At 40.7% G+C, this 21,278-nt stretch overlaps 1 long non-coding RNA gene across 1 annotated transcript; it reads right to left on the bottom strand.

The window, feature by feature from the left end:
• Positions 1-5,563: 5,563 nt before the first annotated feature.
• On the bottom strand, positions 5,564-20,734 carry LOC112541844 (uncharacterized). Its single transcript, XR_015797818.1, has 4 exons — positions 20,632-20,734; positions 10,398-10,536; positions 8,570-8,756; positions 5,564-5,819 (listed from the first exon to the last, which is right to left on the bottom strand). It is a non-coding gene; the product is annotated as an uncharacterized LOC112541844 (long non-coding RNA).
• Positions 20,735-21,278: the final 544 nt, after the last annotated feature.

The raw sequence follows: 21,278 nt of genomic DNA, 5'->3' as shown, positions 1-21,278 counted from the left end.
TCTCCTTATTTTAACCTTGTCTGTGATTTTTTCTAACGTGGCAGTTGAAGAGACCTTGTAAATCCACATCTCAATTGTTATGTTATCTAGAGTTTTCCTCTGTTGGGTAATTATTATTTTAGCTGCGAAAATTAAATAGATAATACATTCCTTATTTTTAAGCTTGAGATTTGGTCCTGTAAAAAAATCCAGTAAGCCTAACTCTGGGAACCATTCAGTTCTTGGTTTAGTAATGCTACTTCTCTCCCCAGAAAAGATTCCAGAAAAATGAGACGGTTCAGGTACAATTCAAACTGCTCCCTTCCTCCTGAAGTTATTCCCCTAAAAAGGGACAGTTTCAAAGATATGCTGTTCAGTTCCCATCTCCTCACTCACCTGCCCCAAAGGGAGAAGAGTATGTGGCTATATTTTAAAAGGACCCCCTCAAGGGTGCCTTGATCAAGATTCAGATCAGCACGGGCCATAATTTTGATTCAGAAATTCCTGTGGCTTGTGAAATTTTGCCTGGTTTTACCTGCATATTTCCACATGGATCTTGGAACTGCAGGGGATATCAAACCTGATTGTTTTATAACATAAATCTTAGAAGGTAGGAAGTGGCATCTTATGTCCAGTGCTGTGTTCTGTCCTTTTAACTGCTAGCACAGAATTGTGGCATTCCTACAATCAGAACCAGCCACAGAAACAACAAGGTCCTGTTCTTCTGAGTCAAGCTTCATGGGACCCAATGTCCCCCAAGTGATTTAAGCCCATTTCAATAAATTCCATACCACAAACACTTTGGGCTAAAGAAAAGATAACCACAAATTAAACAACAGACCATTTTCTACCATTTTACAATATTCAAAATCTGCCATTTAAGGAGGCCGGTTCATTCTGCCTAATCATGTGACAGGTTCTGTTCCCAGGCCTGCTTCAAAATGCTGAAATGTGCCTTGTATCAAGAGTGAGTGGAGCTAGCAAAAGAAGAAGATGCATCCAAGGATGAGATGCACATAAAAAATGGCTTGATTGCACCATTGTGGCCACCATCTTGATTTTTTGACCATATCCTGCTGATACCTCAAGATGTCCCACAAATTCTAACTTCTGAGGCTTCCCAAGATTACCGTATTTTTCCAACTATAAGACGATACTTTTTTCTAAAATCCTTACCCTAAAAACTGAAGGGCGTCTTATTCAAGGAAGCCAGCTGAGAATCGTGCGGTTCCAAACTGCCCATACTTTGTTTCTGCAGAGAGGCTTCCTCCTATTGCTAGCCTCCAATCATGAGTGAAATAGCTTGTCTCCCAAACAGACTTCCTCCAATCACGAGCCTGATGTAACTGATGTCAGCTGATGCTGAACAAACCAATTAGAGGAAGGTTGTTTCCAGAGACAAGCTATCGGCAGTTTCACTCGTGCTTGAATGTAATCAGTTATGCAAAAGAGCCTGGAAATAGAGCTTCAGAGAGACAGTTTGGACCTCCTCCCACCGAGTGTATCAGGTAAATGTTAACTAATTACTAAATAAAAATGTGTTCTGCACTATCTTTAAAATATTGATTTTTTAATTTTGGGCTGGAAAAGTGGGGGTCGTCTTGTACATGGGGGCATCTTATTGTTGGAAAAATACGGTAATTGTCGTTTTCAATAGACATGAGTGTCTATAATCCTACCAAACAAGAAGGATTGTCAAGTACATTATGGAATAACCCAGCTTATAAATAAATAAGTAATAATCATGAACTGATCACACACACAGTTATGAGCTCTCTATGGGTCAGTATTGATGCAGTGAGAAAGAATTGCAAAGAGAAATGAATTCTATTTCCCACAACCAAGGTCTGAAAAACTAGCCTCTATCTATGATTTTGGGAACCATCGATCTGTGCTTGGACCCTCAGGGAGTGAAATCCATGGCCTTATCATCTGTATCCTTTCATGGCTGTCGGACATCACCTGTAACCCTAATGCTTGGAAGGATTCAGAATCAGCAATTGTAAAATGGAAAACCATTCATATCCAAGGTGTGTTTGGATCTGAAAGACTTGTTGCCCAGAGTCCCCTATTGTGGGGGAGATGGGTAGGGGAGAAATCCAACAAACAAACAAGCAAGCAAGCAAGCAAGCATATATTGCATCTTCTGTGCATCAGTAGCCTATTCATTCTGATGCAAATTTTGCTTTCTGGGCAAAAAGAGATTGCATTCTGTAGCAAACAGATGGCAGGTGATGGAAACTGCAAACACAGAATATTCAGGGCCCATCCAAGACACTTTGTTCCCCAAGCTGGAGCAGTAGAAGATAAACTCCAGTGTCTAACTGCACAATACTGCACTTCATCTGAAGCAGAAAAGTGGGAGCTTCACCTGAAGCAGACAGTCTTTCAAAAGCTTCTTCTCCCTTCCTCTCTTGCTATCATACTTCTTGTCTCTTCTCCGTGAATTCTTTTCAGAAGAATGCACTCCTCATCCTCTTTGAGATATTTTTGCAGGGGAAAAAAAAGGACTTGAAATTAGAACTCTGTTGCTAGACTATAGCAAATACTTTCAGAAAAATGTGGTACTCCTTTTTAAAATGTTTACTGTATTATTATTATTTCTAACTCACCATCACTCCAGGAGCTCAAGGCAACGATCAGAGATCACTCCTCCAATCTCCCCTCTATGGTGTTGGTTAGGCTGGGAGGTCAAGACTGGCCCAAACTCACCCCAATAAGCTTCCTTGGCTGAGTATTTTCAAGACCCAGTTAGCCCATCCTTACAATGACTATGTAGGAATCTGGATTCAAAGGAGAAGAGGTGATTTGTTGTAATCATATGTGGGAATGACCTTGGGAGACAGGAGGAAGAGCTGCAGCCTAACAATGGGCTGATAAGAGAAATCTGAGTGAAGGAGGAGGGGTGCGAGATTGATGTCAGCTTGTGGGGTAGTCCAGAAAAGAAGCACATCCAGGAGTACTAGCTCTATTTTTATTGTAAGGTTACATTAACAGAATCCTACAAGTCTGAAAGTACCCCTCCTGTCCCTCACTTTTACTCTGCTGAAAAGTAGGGAAGGTCCCTTCTGAGGTGTTTGCCACACTCCCATTCCTTCTACAGGTTCAACTGCCTCTTATCTGACCACTGCCTAGCCTGCAGCTATTCCTCCTGTCTCCCAAGGTCATTCCCATATACTATTACATTTGTAGCACATGGGTAGGCTTCCCATGACACCTGTCGGAAGTTCTTTAAAGAAGCTGCATCTTTTCCTGGGCTTACTTACACAGTCTCAGGGGGAAACACATCTGCTTTAAGAAGGAGCCAAGAGGTGTTCCATATGCACCCAAATTACCCCCTGGCATGGAGATGATCTAATATGGATGTGGCTCCATCCCCAAGTTGCTGTTCGAAGCAAAGAAGCTGGATTTTCTTCAGGACTCTTCTTTGTGGGCAATGTCTCTGTGGCCTCCTGATCTTGGGACATTGTTCCCACCTCCAGCTCTCTGAAGAACCGATGGAGCAGCAATTGGGACTGGGGAAGGAGTTTGGCTCCCCTTTGAGAAACTGTTCACCCTGTGATGGACCAGAACAGATGGGAAGGATGACTTTCCGTTTTCCCTGAAGAGATGGAGAAGGATTTACAGTGATGAAATGCCTGAACATTATTTTGCTCTCCTGCACATCTGGCTTTAGCAGCAGTGCAAAAATGTTGTATACGTTTCTTTTTTCTTCTTCTCTAGGTTCAGTATGATTCATAGCTGCATTATCCCTGGACTGTCCATCTGGAGATCATCTTTAAAGGCAGGAAGGGTGAAAATTAGAAGGGCACACTTTGAAACTGCACATATATGCATGGCCCTGGGCTCTTGATATTTATAGGGTGCATACAATGGGGAACATCAAGTATTGTCTGATATCAGATCACCTTACTTGTCCAGTTTTGCATGCTTTCACTGCCAGTGGTTTTCATTTCACCTGCTATCTGATGAATCAATTAATTGATCAAGGAGGCACCATGGATTGAACTTTAGCCTGTACTAGTGACTTATGTTTATGCCCTGCTGCCGTTCCTTAACAGCTTCTCTGTACGTATGTATGTATTTTAAAATCACAATAATATCCAATAGATAATAGATGATATGGATAATAATATCCATATAACCAGTTTTTAACCAGGCAGGAAGAGCCTTTTAGAGCAGAACTATATGGATATGCTATAAAAGGCTCTTCCTGCCTGATTAAAAACTGGTTAAAAACACAGTAGTAGTCTATTGAAGAATTGGCAATCCTGCCCCCGGTTGGAGTTACCTAGACATGCAGCTGTTTAGTTTGTGGAAAATTACTGTATTTACATGGTGGAAAGACGAATAATCATTTCATGTGAATTTAGAACGGTGTTTCTCAATCTTGACAACTCTAAGATGAGTGGACTTCAGCTCCCAGAATTCCCCAGCCAGCCATGCTGGCTGGGGAATTCTGGGAGTTGAAGTCCACACATCTTAGAGTTGCTAAGGTTGAGAAACACTGATTTAGTGGGTTGTCTTACATTTGCCGAGAAGAAACTATTGAAAGCAAGAGTTTCAGACATCATTACTATTTAAAGAGGGCTGATTGCCTGGTGAATTTAACCCTTTTTAGAATATTGCAGCGTCATTCGTTCTCTTTTGATTCCCCATCCATTTCATATTCCCTTTCCCTCATTTCCTTTCAGTTTTACGTCCCTCCTTTCTCGTTTCTTCCCTTCTTAGTCCACTGACACCTTATCTTTACCCCATTTTCATCCTGTTTGCTTGTTTGTTTTGCTGTTTCTACTGGGAGGAGATATGTGTGAACTTATGTTTATATATGTAGGAATGGTTTGCATGTGAAAAACAGAATGGTCAGTATAAGCAGATAGAGATCAATTAATTTTGCGAATGGAGTACGTTATTTTATAGGCACTTAAATTTAATCAATTATTAGGGGTTTTTTTTCCTTGACTCTTTCTCCCTCTGTGTCTTCTTTTTTTTTTGGAGGGGAAATGTAGCTTCTGTCAGATACACACAAAGAGAAATGCATTTAGGATGGGAAGAAACCTCCAAGATTGCTTGCAACTGGAGATGACAACCCTAAATTGATATTAAAGGTATTAAAACTGAGCACGGCACAGAATCTCATCTGTTTTCCTAATCCCTTTTGTTTTTTTCTTTTGGGACAACTTGGGAAGTGTCTGAAATGTAGAATTGTCTTTTGGAGTAAATGCAGCAATTCTGTTCATTCTCTAACTTTGCTCCCTCCACACGTATTTTGCTTAAGCCCGTACCCTATTTCAGCATGATCTTTCACAAGCTGGCGGTCAGACTTGCAAGCTCATTTTTGCAAGTCTCCATAGGGATTCTGTGGCTGTGTTTATTCAACAGATTTAATAGGTCAAAGACCATCCATATGTTCAATGTGCTAGGATTTTAATATTAAACTAGGTTAGGATTTGCTATGGCTTAGTGCGTTGTGTGTTGCAATATGTGTGTGTATATATATATATATATATATATATATATATATATATACATACACACACCAATCAACTGGTTTCTAATTAGTTTATTAGAACATAGTCCACAAGCATACACATTTATTCACACGCATACAAAATGCCTAAGAAAAGGAAGAAAAGTGGAGAGAAAGATAAAGTGGTCCTCTCCTGGATGAAAGGGAGTTTGGAGCTTCTAAAAAGCTCTTTGTTGAAGAATCCCAGCGTTTCAACACCGTGTTTTATTCTTTATACTATTCAGGTCATGGTATCTCTGCTGATTCTCAGAAGTCTGCACGCTATGTTTTGGCCTCCAACCTCTCCTTGTTTAGATCTGTCAGTTCCTTTCTTAAGAAAAGAAAATGTTGATTAGTACCAGTTCGGTAATCATGATAGATTTTGTCTTTAGCCTGCTTCTGTTTATCAGTTCTAAGAGGCATCAAATGGTGGTTGCAATCTGCATTTCTCGGCTCTTTTAATGTCTAACGTTTTGGGTATGCAGAATAGAATGCACATAAAATGCACATGGAATAAAGAGAAAATAGCAAAATCCATATATAGATGGATTCACAGAGAATACAATACGATACACACAGAGAATAGAATAAAGAATAGATATTATATATAGAAGGAATAGAGGTATTATGTAGAGATCACGACTATACACTTTCTGTCATATGCCGACCCAGAGTGTTAGTTTATGGTTCAGTGTATTACACTGTTTCTTGAAGTATGGTCCTAGGATCCCTGGGGCTCCCCCAAGACCCTCTCAGGGGTCCACAAAATCAAAATGATTGCCCAGCCTATGTTGAAAAATAATACAATATTAAAATCCCATCAAACCATCGTGAGAAGCAGTAGTGGCAGCGAATGGGTCAATTTTAATTTTTAATACGGTAAATCTTGATCCATACAGCCCATACAAACAAAAGCTCTTTTGGAGTCCTCCATAATTTTTAAAAGTGGGAAGGGGTCCTGAGAGCAAAAAGGGTCGGAAACACTGGTGTATTATGTGACCGCAGAAAATGCGATAATTTGGCAACCGAGTTAATGGCATGGGGTGAACACAGCCACATAATGATTAGAGTTGCATTCCGAAAGATATAGCAGGATCCCCTGCTTTTTGTCACAATGGTGAAAGCAGGGTTGTGCCTTGTGACTCAAGCTTCACCCTTTTCGTAAATGCATGCGACGTCATGACACCCGCGCAACACTGCAGAACATCATTTCCCTTCCTCTTCCCCTTGCTTAAATATGTCGATTTGGTCAGGAAATCAATCATATTGAAATTGAAAAGACTTTGCTCCATGGAGAGGGTTCCGTATTCAACCCTGGGTTGGATAAACCCAGGGTTTATTCAACCTGTTTATAGGGTTTATGGAACCTGTATTCAACCCTGGGTTTGATAAACCCAGGGTTAAATAAAACCCTTGCTTTTATTCAAGGAGACAAAATGGTGTGCAGGTTTTACATTTCTTCTCACAAGAGAATGAATTCATATGTCTGGCTTGTTAACACATCTACGCTGATTTTAGCATGTAGTAACCACGTCTCCGGAGAAGATGGCTTACGATTGCCCTCACATCGGCTATTCATTTTTTCCTTGATTTTCTTGACCTCCCTGCATTAAGGTAATAAATGTAGTCTGAGTCCTTTGTCGACCCAAGAATTCGGGTGGGTTGTCTTAGGTCTGTAGCAATTTTTTCCTAACAGTTCACTGCAGCTTTCAGATGGCTCGGACTTTGGTTCAGGAGAGCAGAATTAGTTGTACAAAGTCTCACAGGGGTCCTGCTTTGAAAATGACAGTATTTTAGGAAAAGATGCAGAGGAGATAATTGCATCTAGTTTAATTTCCTAGAGTAAAATGCAAGTCATGCAGAATGTGGAGAGAAGAAAGAGTCTCTAACTCAGTGTTTCTCAACCTTGGCGACTTGAAGATGCGTGGACTTCAATTCCCAGAATTCCCCAGCCAGCATGGCTGGCTGGGGAATTCTGGGAGTTGAAGTCCACACATCTTCAAGTCGCCAAGGTTGAAAAACCTTGTTTTAACTACTGTTTTTTGTTTTCCTTCTTGAAGATACTTCTCACTTAAGGACAGGAAGGAGATTTTGAGCAGCCAAAGTGGGGGAACAAAGGGGCTATGTCATGACTCACATAAAAAACAGGCAGAGCTTTGATCAGGTGGTTATGGCCGCCATCTTTGGCTTTTTGGACCTCACCCCTGCAGATACCCGTGCACTGCACTCAGAATAAATTCTTTTAATTTGCACTGAAGAGACAAAGAGGGGCTTTTCAGCTTTAGGTTAGATCATCCTTATGTTCTGTAATGTGGTTGCCCATTTCCTGATCAATAGCGAAATTCCCAGTAACCTTCATGGGACTTTTTTTCCCCCAAAGAAGAACAGAGCGCAGGAACTTTGTAAAGAGAAATAAAATCCCCTCTTATAGTCCACTCTTATTCCAAGGATCACAACAACCTTCTGAAGTTGGTTATTCTGAAGGATCATTATGTGACCAAAACTTCCTTGTGAGTTTCAGAATTGGTTTTTCACTTCTGAACCAAACACTCTTATGATACCTACGCTATAATTTTCATGAAGTTCAGTGAAGAAGGATCATCAGCATGAGATCGGTGAGAGTCCAGCCTGTAGATATATTTCCCAATTGTACTATGTATATTTACTCAGAATTCCCATTGGGTCTAATGCAGTGTTTCTCAACCTTGGGCAGCTTGAAGATGTGTGGACTCCAACTCCCAGAATTCCCCAGCCAGCAGGGCTGGCTGGGGAATTCTGGGAGTTGAAGTCCACACATCTTCAAGTCGCCAAGGTTGAGAAACCCTGGTGTAACGGATTCTTATTCTCAATGTTAAGTGTACAGTGCCTGGCTAGATAGCAGGGCCTAGCTGATCTTGGTTGATCTCATAAAACTGAGGTCAGACCAGTTTATTACTTGGATGGGGCATCACCAGGAAATCCCAGGGTTGTAGGTTGGCCTGGAAGAAACTTAAAAAAAAAATGCTGGAAAGAATGGCAAATCACTTTGGTTCTTTTCTATTGGCACTTCTGTACTGTTGCTAAAAAACTACACGGACTTACCCATGAAGTCACCAGAACTTGGGCTTGACTTGAAGGAAATGTTAATTTAGGTGTACAATAATATTGCATCCTTAATCATCTCAGCATAAGAGCACATTTCTCCAAGTCCTCCTTCCTGCTAATACTGTTCATTGAAATGGCAGCTTTCGACAATCCCACATGTATGAAGGAACATGGGGTGCTTTTCCTGCATGGAAAAACAATATGTGTGTTTGTGTGTGTGTGTGAATTCCAGCTTTTCCTTCAGGAGCTCAAAGCAGTGTATCTAGCACTCTCTCCTACTTTTCCCCGCAGTAACAACACCCCTGTGAGGAAGGTTGGGCTGAAAGAAAATGACTGGTCCAAACTTACCCTCTGTGTTTCATTTCCCTTGGATCTCCTGCTCCTTTGCAACTCAGCCCAACACTCCACTCCACTCTTCCTTTTGTGAAGAAGATAGGATTTGGGGCCATAGTAAAAGCATTCAAAACCCATTATTCATACCGAGAACAGAAGACTCTCATTAAGAACAAGAGCATCAGCTATTACATTCCAAGGATGGCTCCATCAATTTAACATACCAACAATCTTTGAAGCATGCTTGAAATATGCATGGGAATAAAAAGGGAGTAAAATCAAACTCTTCAGCTCTTAAACTGTAAAATTCTTTCATGGTCAGCTTGATAACAGGAAGGAAACGTGGGTTTATGAGGTCTGACCTAGATGATCATGTAGATTTATGCACAAGTTTGTTATTGACCAAAGGAAATAGCTTTGCTAATCCTGCTCTTTTTATTACAGCTGAGGCTATCATTCCCTGCAACTCAAGAACAAAATAAAATGTGATTTACTGCTGCACTAAAGTTATTGAAATTATGTACCAATCATTAAGAGCATTTCACGCTGGCATTTGTTATATTAGAAAGCTGTAAAGGTGGGATGCTGAGATGTTATTGAATTTGCATGTTTTAGCAGTTGCTAAAAGACAAATTTTCTCTGTGATGCTGTAATTTTAGAAATTGATTTCACTGACATGTTTTTGCCTCTCATAATATCATGTATTGTGGAGTTCTATGTAGGAACTGAAATGAATTATGGTTGTTAGAATCCTGGGAATTCTTTGTCATAAGCCTTAAACATGGCACAGATTAGAAATCAAAAAATCTTCTGACTTGGGCAAAAGTCATTCACAATGGAGCTTCAGCTGTATAGTTGAATAGATGTGCTTTTTCTTCATTTAAGGATTTGAGGAAGGACAAAAGTGTGGTGGTAACTTCATTTAGATACTTATCATGGACCATGGACATTTCTCCACCCGCATCTTCTAGAGTATTCCAAACACTCTTGAGCCAAAATAATGATAATGAGGACAGGCTTTATAGATCACTTCAGCAATGGGTGATGCTATGAAGATGTTATAAGTCCTGGTGGACAATTGGCCTAAATTTACTTAGTATTCAGAAAGGTATGCAGCATTAGCCCTTAAAACTAGTAGATGATATGCAGAGAAAAATGATATATATTCCATTGATTGATTGATGGATGGATGGATTGATTATGTGCCATCAAATTATTTTTGAATCCTAGTGACCACAAAAATAGATTTCCTCCATGATGATCTATCCCTAACCTGGTCTTTCAGGTATTCCAGTGGTGTATCCATCACCACTGTAACTGAGTCCATCCATCTTTTGGTGCTCATCTTCTTCTCTTTCCTTCCACCTTTCCCAGCATCAAAGCCTTCTCCAGAGAGCTAGGTCTTTGCACTGAATGATTACGTGCCACCCAGTTGGTGTCAACTTTTAGTGACCACATAGATAGATTTTCTCCATGATGACCTCTTACTAACCTGGTCTTTGAGGTCTTCCAACAGTGCCCGCATCACCACTGTAACTGAATCAATTCACCTTCCTGCTGGTCGTCCTCTTCTTCTCTTTCCTTCCACTTTTCCCAGCATCAGAGCCTTTTCCAGGGAGCTGGGTCTTCGCCTAATGTGTCCAGAGTAGGATAATTTGAGCCTGGTCATTTAAATTACATATATTCCAGGAAGTCTGAACATTCTTACAGTTTAGTCGGTTTCTAATCCACCCATCAGCTGTAGTTCTTAAATATTAAGAGCTTCTAAAAATATTAAATGAAAATGGTAAAATAAGAAAGGCAATCTGTAAACAAAGATAATGCATTATTGCAGTGTGGAGCGGCCCCTAAATTCACAGTACAGAAGTGCTTGACAGAAAAGGATTATCTCCACCTGCACTGAAAAAATATTTGCAAGGGCACCAGCACGTCTTCTGAGATCATCCCATAAACAGACCCTACAACTGGTGAGTTGTAATCACCTACTTCCTTCTTGACCGGGGAGTATGAGAACTGTAGTCCCGGGCACCAAGTGGACAAGAGCAATAATTACAGCAATATTGTGAATCTCATTTTTTTGGATAAATGGATACATAAATGCAACCTTTAGCCCTCCCAATCTTCTAATAATCATATTCTTTTTTTTTCTCCAGAGTTGGAAAGGCTGTAGGCTATTTGGAAGAATATATTTTCACTAATCTGCTTAAAATTTAAGCCCTTAATCTTTTTAAATACTTACTGACAGAGATAAATTTCTTCCCAATATAGGCCTGCAATCCTCATAGGAACCTATCTGGGACTAGGTCTCATTGAACTCTGTGCCTCTTACTTAGAGTACTCACGCTCAAGACGGTACAGAGAATTTCGCTAGACAAGGCAGCAAACCGTGGTCAGATGGCAGCTTTGTTATTTTGGCCTTGTGTCCAAATACGCAAGCAGTGCAGATTATAAATATCCATTATTCAGAAAGAGTCAACAACAGCCTATTACAGGAAAGATGGACTTGAGTGGAACTGGACTTCAGGGGGCTGGATCCATACAGTTTCCTTGGCAGTGTTATCAAAATGGATTGCCCTTGTCTTCTTCCAAGACGTTTTCTTGACTTCCATGCCTAGTCAATAGTTCTAGAATTCCCAGGTAGACCCTTATCCATGTACTAACTAGGGCAGACCCTTCAGAGTTCACAGAAGTTTGTTGTACACCGCCCAGAGTCACCTTGTGTGAGATGGGCGGCTATATAAATATGATAGATAGATAGATAGATAGATAGATAGATAGATAGATAGATAGATAGATAGATAGATAGATAGATAGATAAAGATCATCTAGAAAATGCCCGTGCATATTGAATAGAGGAGCAATCAGATTCCTCATCTCTATCTCAAGATGGATGTGTCTTTCCCCGGCAGGAGAATATGGACCTGGCATTCAGATTCTGTTAAAGTTGAATTTAAATTGGGATTATGCCATTGTTTAACAAAAATGTAAACTTATATTTAAAAAAGCATACTTTGGTAGCGACAGATGAACATCTCTTTCTCCTTACCCTTGATTTGAAGGCCACGTTGCTAAAAGAGAATGTAAGTGCACTAGTAATGACAATCTGCTTCTTTGGTGTCCAGACAATACTTTGCTCATGCAAGTTTATTTTATTTTTATTTTATTTACATGTCACATTTATAGAGAACTTTCCCACCTCTTTCACAGAAAGTTAGCAGGAAGGGTAAGACAATATTGTCTTCTGATGTGTAGTCACTGATCTTTTTCCTGTCTGTTGTTTTCTCCCCAAACAGAATCCATTCAAAGAGGAATGACAGGATTGGACCATGATAAATTTTAACTGGTGTTATTAGGATCCTCCTGGGTAGAATTTTCCTAGAGCCTCAGTTTGCTTTTCTTCTATATTGGCTAACACCACTTTATTATTTCTTTTAAAAAATCCTTTGCATCCTTCACCATAGAATACACAGATTGTTTTTCTTTTCTGGGCTGCCAACAAGGAAGCAGCAGAATTAAATACATCTTGAGTCAATAAGTAAAGCAGCTCCTTGTTGATCCATTGATTTTTAAATAGGCTTGGTTGGTTGTTTTGGTACAACTAATTTTTAAAGTTGAACACTTCAGATGTAGTGAGAGATGGTTCACTCGGACAGTTGGAGAAGCCTTGATTAGATTAGACAAGCAGCCCCATTTGATAACTGTCAGAATCCTTTGCAATATAAAAAATAAATCTATTTACAGGCAGGAAAAGTAAGGGAGTCAAAAGCTTGTGTTTGCTTGAGACCCCAATACCAGATGGTTAATCATTTACATCATCATTTCCAAAAAGACAAATTAACCTTATTTAGGATTTATCATCCTGAGACATAGTTACACGTGGAATATTTTACATTTTACGGGAAGCAGCTGTATCATGCAAGAGTTATACAACATGCTTTCGATAGCTCCAGGAGGACAAGCGGAGAATGAGTTTTGAGTCTTTGGAATCTCACCCTCCCATCTCCACTGAAAATGGTACCCTTCACAGGACAAGCATCACATTTGAATTCCTGTTCTGTTGCCTAGAACGGGTTGCTGGCTAGTGAAGATGGGACTTCCTGTTCTCAGAATCCCGTGCCAGCATGCTGACCAGGAATTCTGAGACTTCATTGCCAACGTCTCTGGAGAGGGACAGGATGTTGTGATGTTGGTCTCACATGTTGAATCCATTCTCCAGAGCGCTTAAGAGTATTATCAAAAGGGTGGCAACCTTTTGGGATTAAGGGCTCAGAAAGGGCTACGCCAGGTGTTTGCAGGATGCATTCTTCTGACCTCCATCCCAATCATCAACTGTAAGGCAACAATTGAACCTGTCCTATTGTTGAAGAAGCCAGCATTGTCGAAGAAGCCAGCCAGGAGTCTTTTAAAAAGTAAGCATACTTACATATAGTAAGCCTATGCTTCCATAACACAAGTTCCCTCACTGGGAGGCTTCATGAACTTCTGAGAAGTTCATGTAACTTCAGAACTTCCAATGGCCAGAAGAAACTTCTGTAGATGCACTGCAGAAGTGCAGAAGTTCTCATCTGGGGTTTCTAGCCGCTCAGGCTGTTCCACTTAATGGAAGTCCTGGAGAGACATCCCAGTAACAGTGTGGCAGCTTTGCCTTACTCTTTGGGCGTGCAGAAATTGTGCTGTTTTATGAAGAAGCTTCATAATGATTTGCTTCAAGCATCGTCAACAACAAGCATCCTTTTGAAGCGTTGCATAGCCTGAGCACATGTATGCAGGCACATAACTTTAGCTGGATGATTTTATTCTGGCGGTAGGTCTTGCAGTTCACTTGCAAAGGGTTGAATGCATAGTTTCAGGAACGCGTACCTCATTCCATCGATTTGAGTACAGTTGGGTCCTGCTGTAATCTCTCTTACAGCCTGAAGCAAATATCTCCAGAAAATTTACTCTCACTTCTGCTGGGAAGAAAAAACCCTGCCTTTACAGCCTACTCCTGACTGAGCACTACAACAATCATATTTTTCTTATGTCCATCTCTTCTCCCTTGCAGAAGATAACCCTGGCATGACCTCTTTGGAAAGCCCACCCCTACTAATATCAAGTAATGCAGATCTCAGACACGTGTCCTGGCTTCTTACTTGTTCAGGCCAAACCTGAGAGGTAACTCTGCTGGACAAACTTTGATTTTGTTCTGACGTTTACTTAAGTCCTATAGCTCTGAACAAAAGGGTCTGCATGCAAAAGGGTTTTTGTGTAACGAAACTGTGCGACTGAGTCTGTAAAATAAGAACCCTTGGGGTGGTTTTTTAGATTTTTTTATCCCACCTTTCTTATTTTTATAAATAACTCAAGGTGGCGAACATACCTGATGCTCCTTCCTCCTCCTACTTTCCCCACCACAACAACCCTGTGGGGTGAATTGGGCTGAGAGAGAAGGACTGGCCGAAAATTACCCAGCCGGCTTTCATGCCTAAGGCGGGACTAGAACTCACCATCTCCTGCTTTCTAGCCTGGTGCCTTCGCCACTAGACCAAACTGGCTCTCTCTCTCTCTTTTTAATTTAATTTAAAGTTAATTTAAATTAAATTAAATTAAATTTAAAGTTGTTAATCCAGTAAAAGGCATGGTCTCATTTGCTGTTCTGTTCTGTGTGTGTGTGTGCACGCGTGCGCCTTTGAGTCAGTTTGACTCCTGGTGACCGCCTGGGCTAATCCCTGCAGTTTTAGTTTTCTTGGCAAGGTTTTTCGGAAGTGGTTTGCCCTGGCCTCCTTCCTAGGGCTGAGAGAGAGGGACTACACCAAAGTGGCTGTCTCGTTAGCTCCCTTTAGTAAACACTACCACAAAGAGCGGTAATTTTTAGCTGATATCTCCAGTTCAAAGGACATTCAGTTGCACCATATTTACCCAGTTCCTGGGTAAAGATGTAGGCTAGGAAGGTTTTATTTGATCTTCTGTCATGAGTTTCCATTTAAGAGTGAAATATTACAATTTAATTAAAATAATTTCAAAATCACTGGCCTGTTCTTCAAAGGCTGGCCTTGCAACAACTTTGCTTTGTGTGTGTGTGTGTGTGTGTGTGTGTTTTTGGGGGGGGGGAAGGGGAATACTTTGACCACATGTTCAATTATTAGCTCTTGGAGGCACCATTCAGCAGAATCGATCTCTAATTTTATCGCCTCTAATCAGAGCCAGGCTTTTGCTGTGGCCCTGCTGAAAAGCAGATTCTCCCCAACCCCATTCCTGTAGCACTTGTGCCTATGTGGTACAGAGGAGATCGAGATGGGGGTTGACTTGTTGTTAAGAAGGCCTCAGTGTAGGGATTTTGGTGAAGATTTTATTGCCCCTATTCAAGTTAATATGCCTGGTTGGACCAAAGAATCCTATGCTCAGTGTTTCCTATCAGATTATTACCAGAAAGGACCTTGACCACAGCCAGGTTTTGCATTACACTCTGCCATTGTCAGCCCTTCGAGGTAGTCCAGACAAGAAGCACGCTCAGAAGTACCAGCTCTAACTTTATTGTAAGGTAATATTAACAGAATCTTGCAAGTCTGAAGGTACATCTCTCCCCACTTGCCTTTACAGCCCAAGAAACTAGGGAGGGTCCCTTCTGAGATGATTGCCATTTCCCCATTCCATCTGTGGACTCAGCTGCCTCTTATCTGACCCTTGTCTAGCCTGCAGCTCTTCTTCCTGTCTCCCAAGGTCATTCCCACATACCATTGCAGCCATAGTCCTCAAAGGATGGTCATGGTGATTTAAAGTAGACTGCTTCCTCTGCATCCTTTGAAACAAGCTCAACTTCTTATGACTATGGGTGCACCCAAGGAATCATCTTGGGGACAATAAGGAAGCATTTCCCATTGTCTTCTTCTGGAATGTTTTTTAACTTCCCTATGGTTTAAAGGTCTGGGATTTTCTAGTGATTGCCCATCTGAGAATGAACCTACTTTAATCCTGTTGAACTTTTTGAGCTCAGCCAAGATTAGCTAAGCCTTTACTCAGTGGGGAGAATCAAGATAAATGCATATTTTATTTCTGATTAATGAGTAAATGGAGATGATTTGTTGGGGGGGGAGTTAACCCATAGAATGAAATCATTTCTATAGGGAAAGTTTTGAAAAATAATGAAACCAATAGAATTCTCTCTAAAATTGAAGTGCTGAAAGGGTATAAATTTTAGATTCAGGTAATGAGGAAAGATCTTCAGTGCTCTTCATTCCTGTACTATCCCATCCAGTTCAGATGGCTGAATCTTTCTGAAAGATACTTAGGCATAGTTGTGGATGAATCTGTATGCAGAGGCAACCCATAACTGTGTAACAGTCCTTGTCAACCCTGCAGGAACTGATTTAGAAGATCAGGTCGGTGTTTATGATGTGCATTAAAATGCACATGAGATGTTTCTTCAATGTATCCAGGGTTTCATTCTTTTTCAGATGGGATTTGAGCATGAGAGATTGCTCTGTGCTGCTATTAAAAGAGGTTAAATGATTTGGTAATAAAACTATTGATGTATGGAACATTCAAATCCAGGAGGTTCATTTTATGCTACCACTAAAACTTTAAAAATGACCTGCTTTCTTTTTCTCATCCCTATATAGTGCAACCAGAGTTTATATTTCATCATTATAGGAAGATTTGTTTCCTTTCAGCTACTGAATGCTCCATCTTGTCAGCAAACCCTTTCAGGAGCTCTTGTTACTTTTAATAATAGCACTATTATGTTTAGATCTGCCCGCTCACAAGTCTATTTTTAGGGGTGGTTAAATGATACAATAGAAAAATACTTCCACTTTAAAGGGGAACTGCTGTTGGGGAGTACAAAATGGATCAAGTTCGAACCTCAATTCTATTAAATCATTAGTTATATTATTATAATTACAAGAGAATAATACTTCTCCAGTTATCAACTGCAGCATTTAACTCCAGAACTACCCCCCCCCCCACACACACACTTGGTTAGTATAATACAACCGTAGCTACTTTACATTCAGTGTCCACAAGAAATAGAGTTGTTAAACTGTCAGTCATCTCTCAAACAAAGTTAACATGTACCTGTCTGACTTTGAAAAGCAAACAGATTCCAAGCCAGAAATTTCATTAGGCGATTGCAAAGCTGATCTGCTATAATAAACATTTCTTTATGCTATGCATGTATTGTTCTCAAAGAGATTTAAAACTTTTAAAACATAGCTTCTGAGTCTCTTTGGAGAGAGAGTCACTGGTCTCTTGTCAAGTAAACTCATTTTTTTTTGGAGAGTTGACTTAGTCAAAGAGTAACTGGAGCATTCCTTCAGACAAACCAAGACACCTTGGCTTTGTTGTGTTCAAGAGCAATTCAACTGTGTAAACAACCGTATTGGTAATCTGAAATTATATTTTTAGGGGCACCATTGAAGTACCACCTGATCTAAAAGGCATGACCCAACAAATCTTCTCTTGTGTATGCTTGCCACAAGGAGCTGTGCCACTGCATCTTCTGTGACATTGTAAGGATAGATTAAATATAGTGAATAATGAAATGCGGCCATTGGAATGGAACAGTGAAGCATAAGGTGGATGTTCTTATACATCCATTCATTCCTGTTGTTGAACTGACCACGTGGTCTCAGTTGAAATGCTCAGTTTCTATAACCATGAGGATAGGTCCTGGTTCCTACCTTCCAGAGAATAATTTTTATATTGAAGGGGTGTGGGAAGATAGATGCTTCTTTGAAGACATCCTGTGTTGGAAGCACAGCTTATGATAATGATAGAAGGCCTTGATGATGTTTGCCAACAGCTAGTGACAGAATAATAGACCAGCCAATGGGCATATAAGTCAACTTCATATGCGCCAACTAAGACCTGAGTTAAATCTGTAGTTGAACATGAACAGCTGAGTTGCTCTGACTCAGTCTGATACAACAAAAATATACGCTCACATGGCCAAATTCCACTGAATCTTTGAATCAATTCAGAGACACCTAATACAATTTGACGCATTAATTCCAAGGAACGATTTGATTGAATTATCTTTGATTGGACTCTTCAAATCAAATCTTCCCAGAGTTCTAGTTACTCAGTCTCACTCTTCCCCATTATGGATAAATGTATTGTAATTATTTCAAAAGTTGCATATAAACCAGCATATGCAAATGTCATGCAAAACCTTTATTTTGCTGTACTTTCTGGGTGCTGTAAGGGCCCAATGAGCTTTGACTCCAAGTACTGCCCGGCAGATGCTTTCTCTTTTCTGCATAATTATCTATGCAAGGATAATTATTTTAGCACATTATAAAGGAGAACTGTGAACATTTACCCATGCATTCATCCTTATGCACTCTCTTCTGTAGGAGATAAAAACATGAAATTGGAATCATGCTCTGAACCTTCTGCTATGTCCCTTCGTCAGTAGAAATGTGCTGAAAAAGGAAGTGAGGTCTTTTGCATTACTTATTCTCAACATCCTCCGTATAGGAAAGTTTGATTTTGGGGCAAACTCAGCAGCTACACAGAACTGTCTGCCCTTGAAGCCTGTTTCAGTTATATATATATGTACGCAAGGGCGAAAGTGCTGTCCTTGATGCTATAATTTAGATCCAATCTGTATAAAATGGTTAGTGATAGCATTATACCCCTGAAATCCTATTAGACAGCAGCATCAAGGTTGAGATGGTATTTAGATAGGTTCTTACAAGCACCAGTCTCTGATTTCTTTACCGCAATTAATTCCTAGAGACATTATATCTTGTCATAGGCAAAGAAAACAGCAGGTTTAAATAGCAAGGAAATGTCAGATTGTTTAGCAGCTTTCTCATGAGCCCCAGGACTTGGGAGGAAGGCGCATCATGCAGAAGCCTTGCTGAAGCGAAGGGATATTTAACAAATCACCGCTTTTGTAGGAAGCTGCCTGGGAGGTCTAGCGTAAAAAGCTTTGAATGCCACCATAGAAAAAAGTGGGGTAGACATAACAGAAAAAGACCCGGTTTGGTGTAGTGGTGAAGGCACCAGGCTAGAAACTGGGAGACCATGAGTTCTAGTCCTGCTTTGGGCACGAAGCCAGCTGGGTGACCTTGGGCCAGTCCTTCTCTCTCAGCCCTAGGAAGGAGGCAATGGCAAACCCCTTCTGAAAAACCTTGCCAAGAAAACTTCAGGGACTTCTCCGGGCAGTCTCCCGGAATCAAAAACTGACTCAAAGGGAATAAATAAATAAATAAATAAATAAATAAATAAAAGCCTTCTAAATTGTGAGCCCTCTCTTTAAATGGAAGCAATTTCTTAAAGTGCACACCACTTTGTCAGGGCCCCCTCCGGCAAGTCCTCACCTAAGTTACAGGAAAAGTCTGCTGAGCTCCTGAAACTGAAGAATTAATTCTCAACATTGAAGTTGGGTTGGTGCTGAGCCCCATAACCTTTGGCACCACAGCCCAAAACCCTGATACAGATCCCAATGTAATAGTACTAAGTCCTCAGGAACATTAGTCAGACAGCTGAGATATGTAGAACTTACTCAGGAAAGGGCATCCTGATTACAGTTGATTAATGCCAGCTCAGCTTGGGCAAAGTCTTGGAGTTTTGGATATAAATGCCTCTTCTTGAGAACAGGCAGATGCTGGAAAAAAATATGTGACATCTGTGCCTTGCAATCCCGAAGCCTTAAAACTCACACCTCATTGCAGACTATCTTGCTGCTACCTTGATTAAGCCTATCGGAACTTGATTCTTGATCTTACCCTCCCCAGCTTATCCTTGGGTTGCCCTTCAACTATCCTGTTTCCCTTCCTCCTAGGCTGTGAATGAACCCCCAGCAGGATCTTCTGGACCAGTGTTTCTCAACCTCAGCAGCTTGAAGAGGTGTGGATTTCAACTCCCAGAATTCCCCAGCCAGCCATGCTGGCTGGGGAATTCTGGGAGTTGAAGTCCACACTTCTTCAAGTTGCTGAGGTTAAGAAACACTGTTTTGGACTCTAGCTTGATTCCATTTGCCTATGAATTTCCAAGAGCATGAGACCATAGATATATTTGACACTCATCCTTAACCACAAGCACTACTCACAGCGGGCAAATACGACACGGGATAGGGCTCCTAATTTTAAGCACATCTTTCTTCTGCTACTGCCTCCTTTTTCCCCCTAATAGGACAGATTTTCCAGCCACCCTGAGCATCTGTCTTACAGTTGTTACAGAACAGTACAAATCTTGAGTATTAAAAAAACAACAACGCTCAAACCCTCATCTTTCTTAGTGATACGCCAGTCTGGCAGGCTGATTAAAAATCACTATACGCCTGTGTTTTTGACAACTGTATAAAGACGTGCTGATGAGATGGCCTCCATTCAATGACATTTTCATGTAAGCAAGGGAGAGAAAGTAGAACGTTCCCAAAGCAAAAACAAGCCAGCCCAAAACCCAATCATTTTTATCCCTTAGCCACAATATAATCATTTGATGCAGCGTTGATGGGCCATATCTAAACAGTGACATGCTCTATGGTTGGAGGGTATACATCTGCAGCAAGAAGTTCTTCTCTAGGACCTTTGGGGATTCGAGGCTATAAATTCTGCAGGGAGACTATTCAACTCAAATAGGTTCTGCCCTGGAGGTTCACCCTTCCGCTTGTGGAAGTCAACATGAGATAGCGACAGATACAGGTGAGATGGCAGCCATAGTTCATTCATTCTTATGCTCCCTCTCCTGGTCCTAAATACAGAGGATCTAAAATGCTCAGATAGGAGATAGATGATTACCGTCATGAAGTGTTCATGGGCTTCCCAGAGACATCTGGTTTCTCACTGGGTGAAGCAGGAAACTGGACTGAAGGAACTGCTGTTACGCACCCAGGACTTAGGAACTGAACACAAATGAACAGCAGATTTCAAAATGCCAGATAGGACTTGGATCATCTGATCCTGTGAGAAGCCAGAGATGGATTATGAAATCAGACAATTAGATTAGATAAAATGTCCTGCAGCAAATGGGGCAAGAGTCCTAAAATTCTCTCAACTGTTGCATAGTCAAGGGGGAAAACAAGAATAAAACACAATTGGAAATTGAAAAGGCCTTGGAATAAGAGGAGAACTTAGCTCCAGGATGATAAGACATTGAAAAACAGGGGAAAGAGCTGAAGAAAAAGAGGTTTTGACAAATAAAAAAATCAACTTTCCTCCAAATATGAAAAAATAAGTACTCTACAAAAATGCAGGTGATAAAGGAGGAAAATTCCACTGTGGAAAATGCACACGTGGATAAAAAAAGGAATAATGTGAAAACTTAAAGAAAGTGGAAACCACCATAAATGGACCCTTGAGCTGAGCAGAGAGCTACAGTAACAGAGGAGAGGTTGCCACCAAAAAATGTATTCTAGGCAAACGTGAAAAAACAATATGGGTGAAAC

Source organism: Python bivittatus, unplaced genomic scaffold (assembly GCF_059951505.1).
Source record: "Python bivittatus isolate LINGU-HERP-01145 unplaced genomic scaffold, Pbiv_v1 ctg000610_np1212, whole genome shotgun sequence".
Classification (NCBI taxonomy): domain Eukaryota; kingdom Metazoa; phylum Chordata; class Lepidosauria; order Squamata; family Pythonidae; genus Python; species Python bivittatus.
Note: the sequence above shows the minus strand (reverse complement) of the source record. Positions and strands in the feature narration are given on the sequence as shown.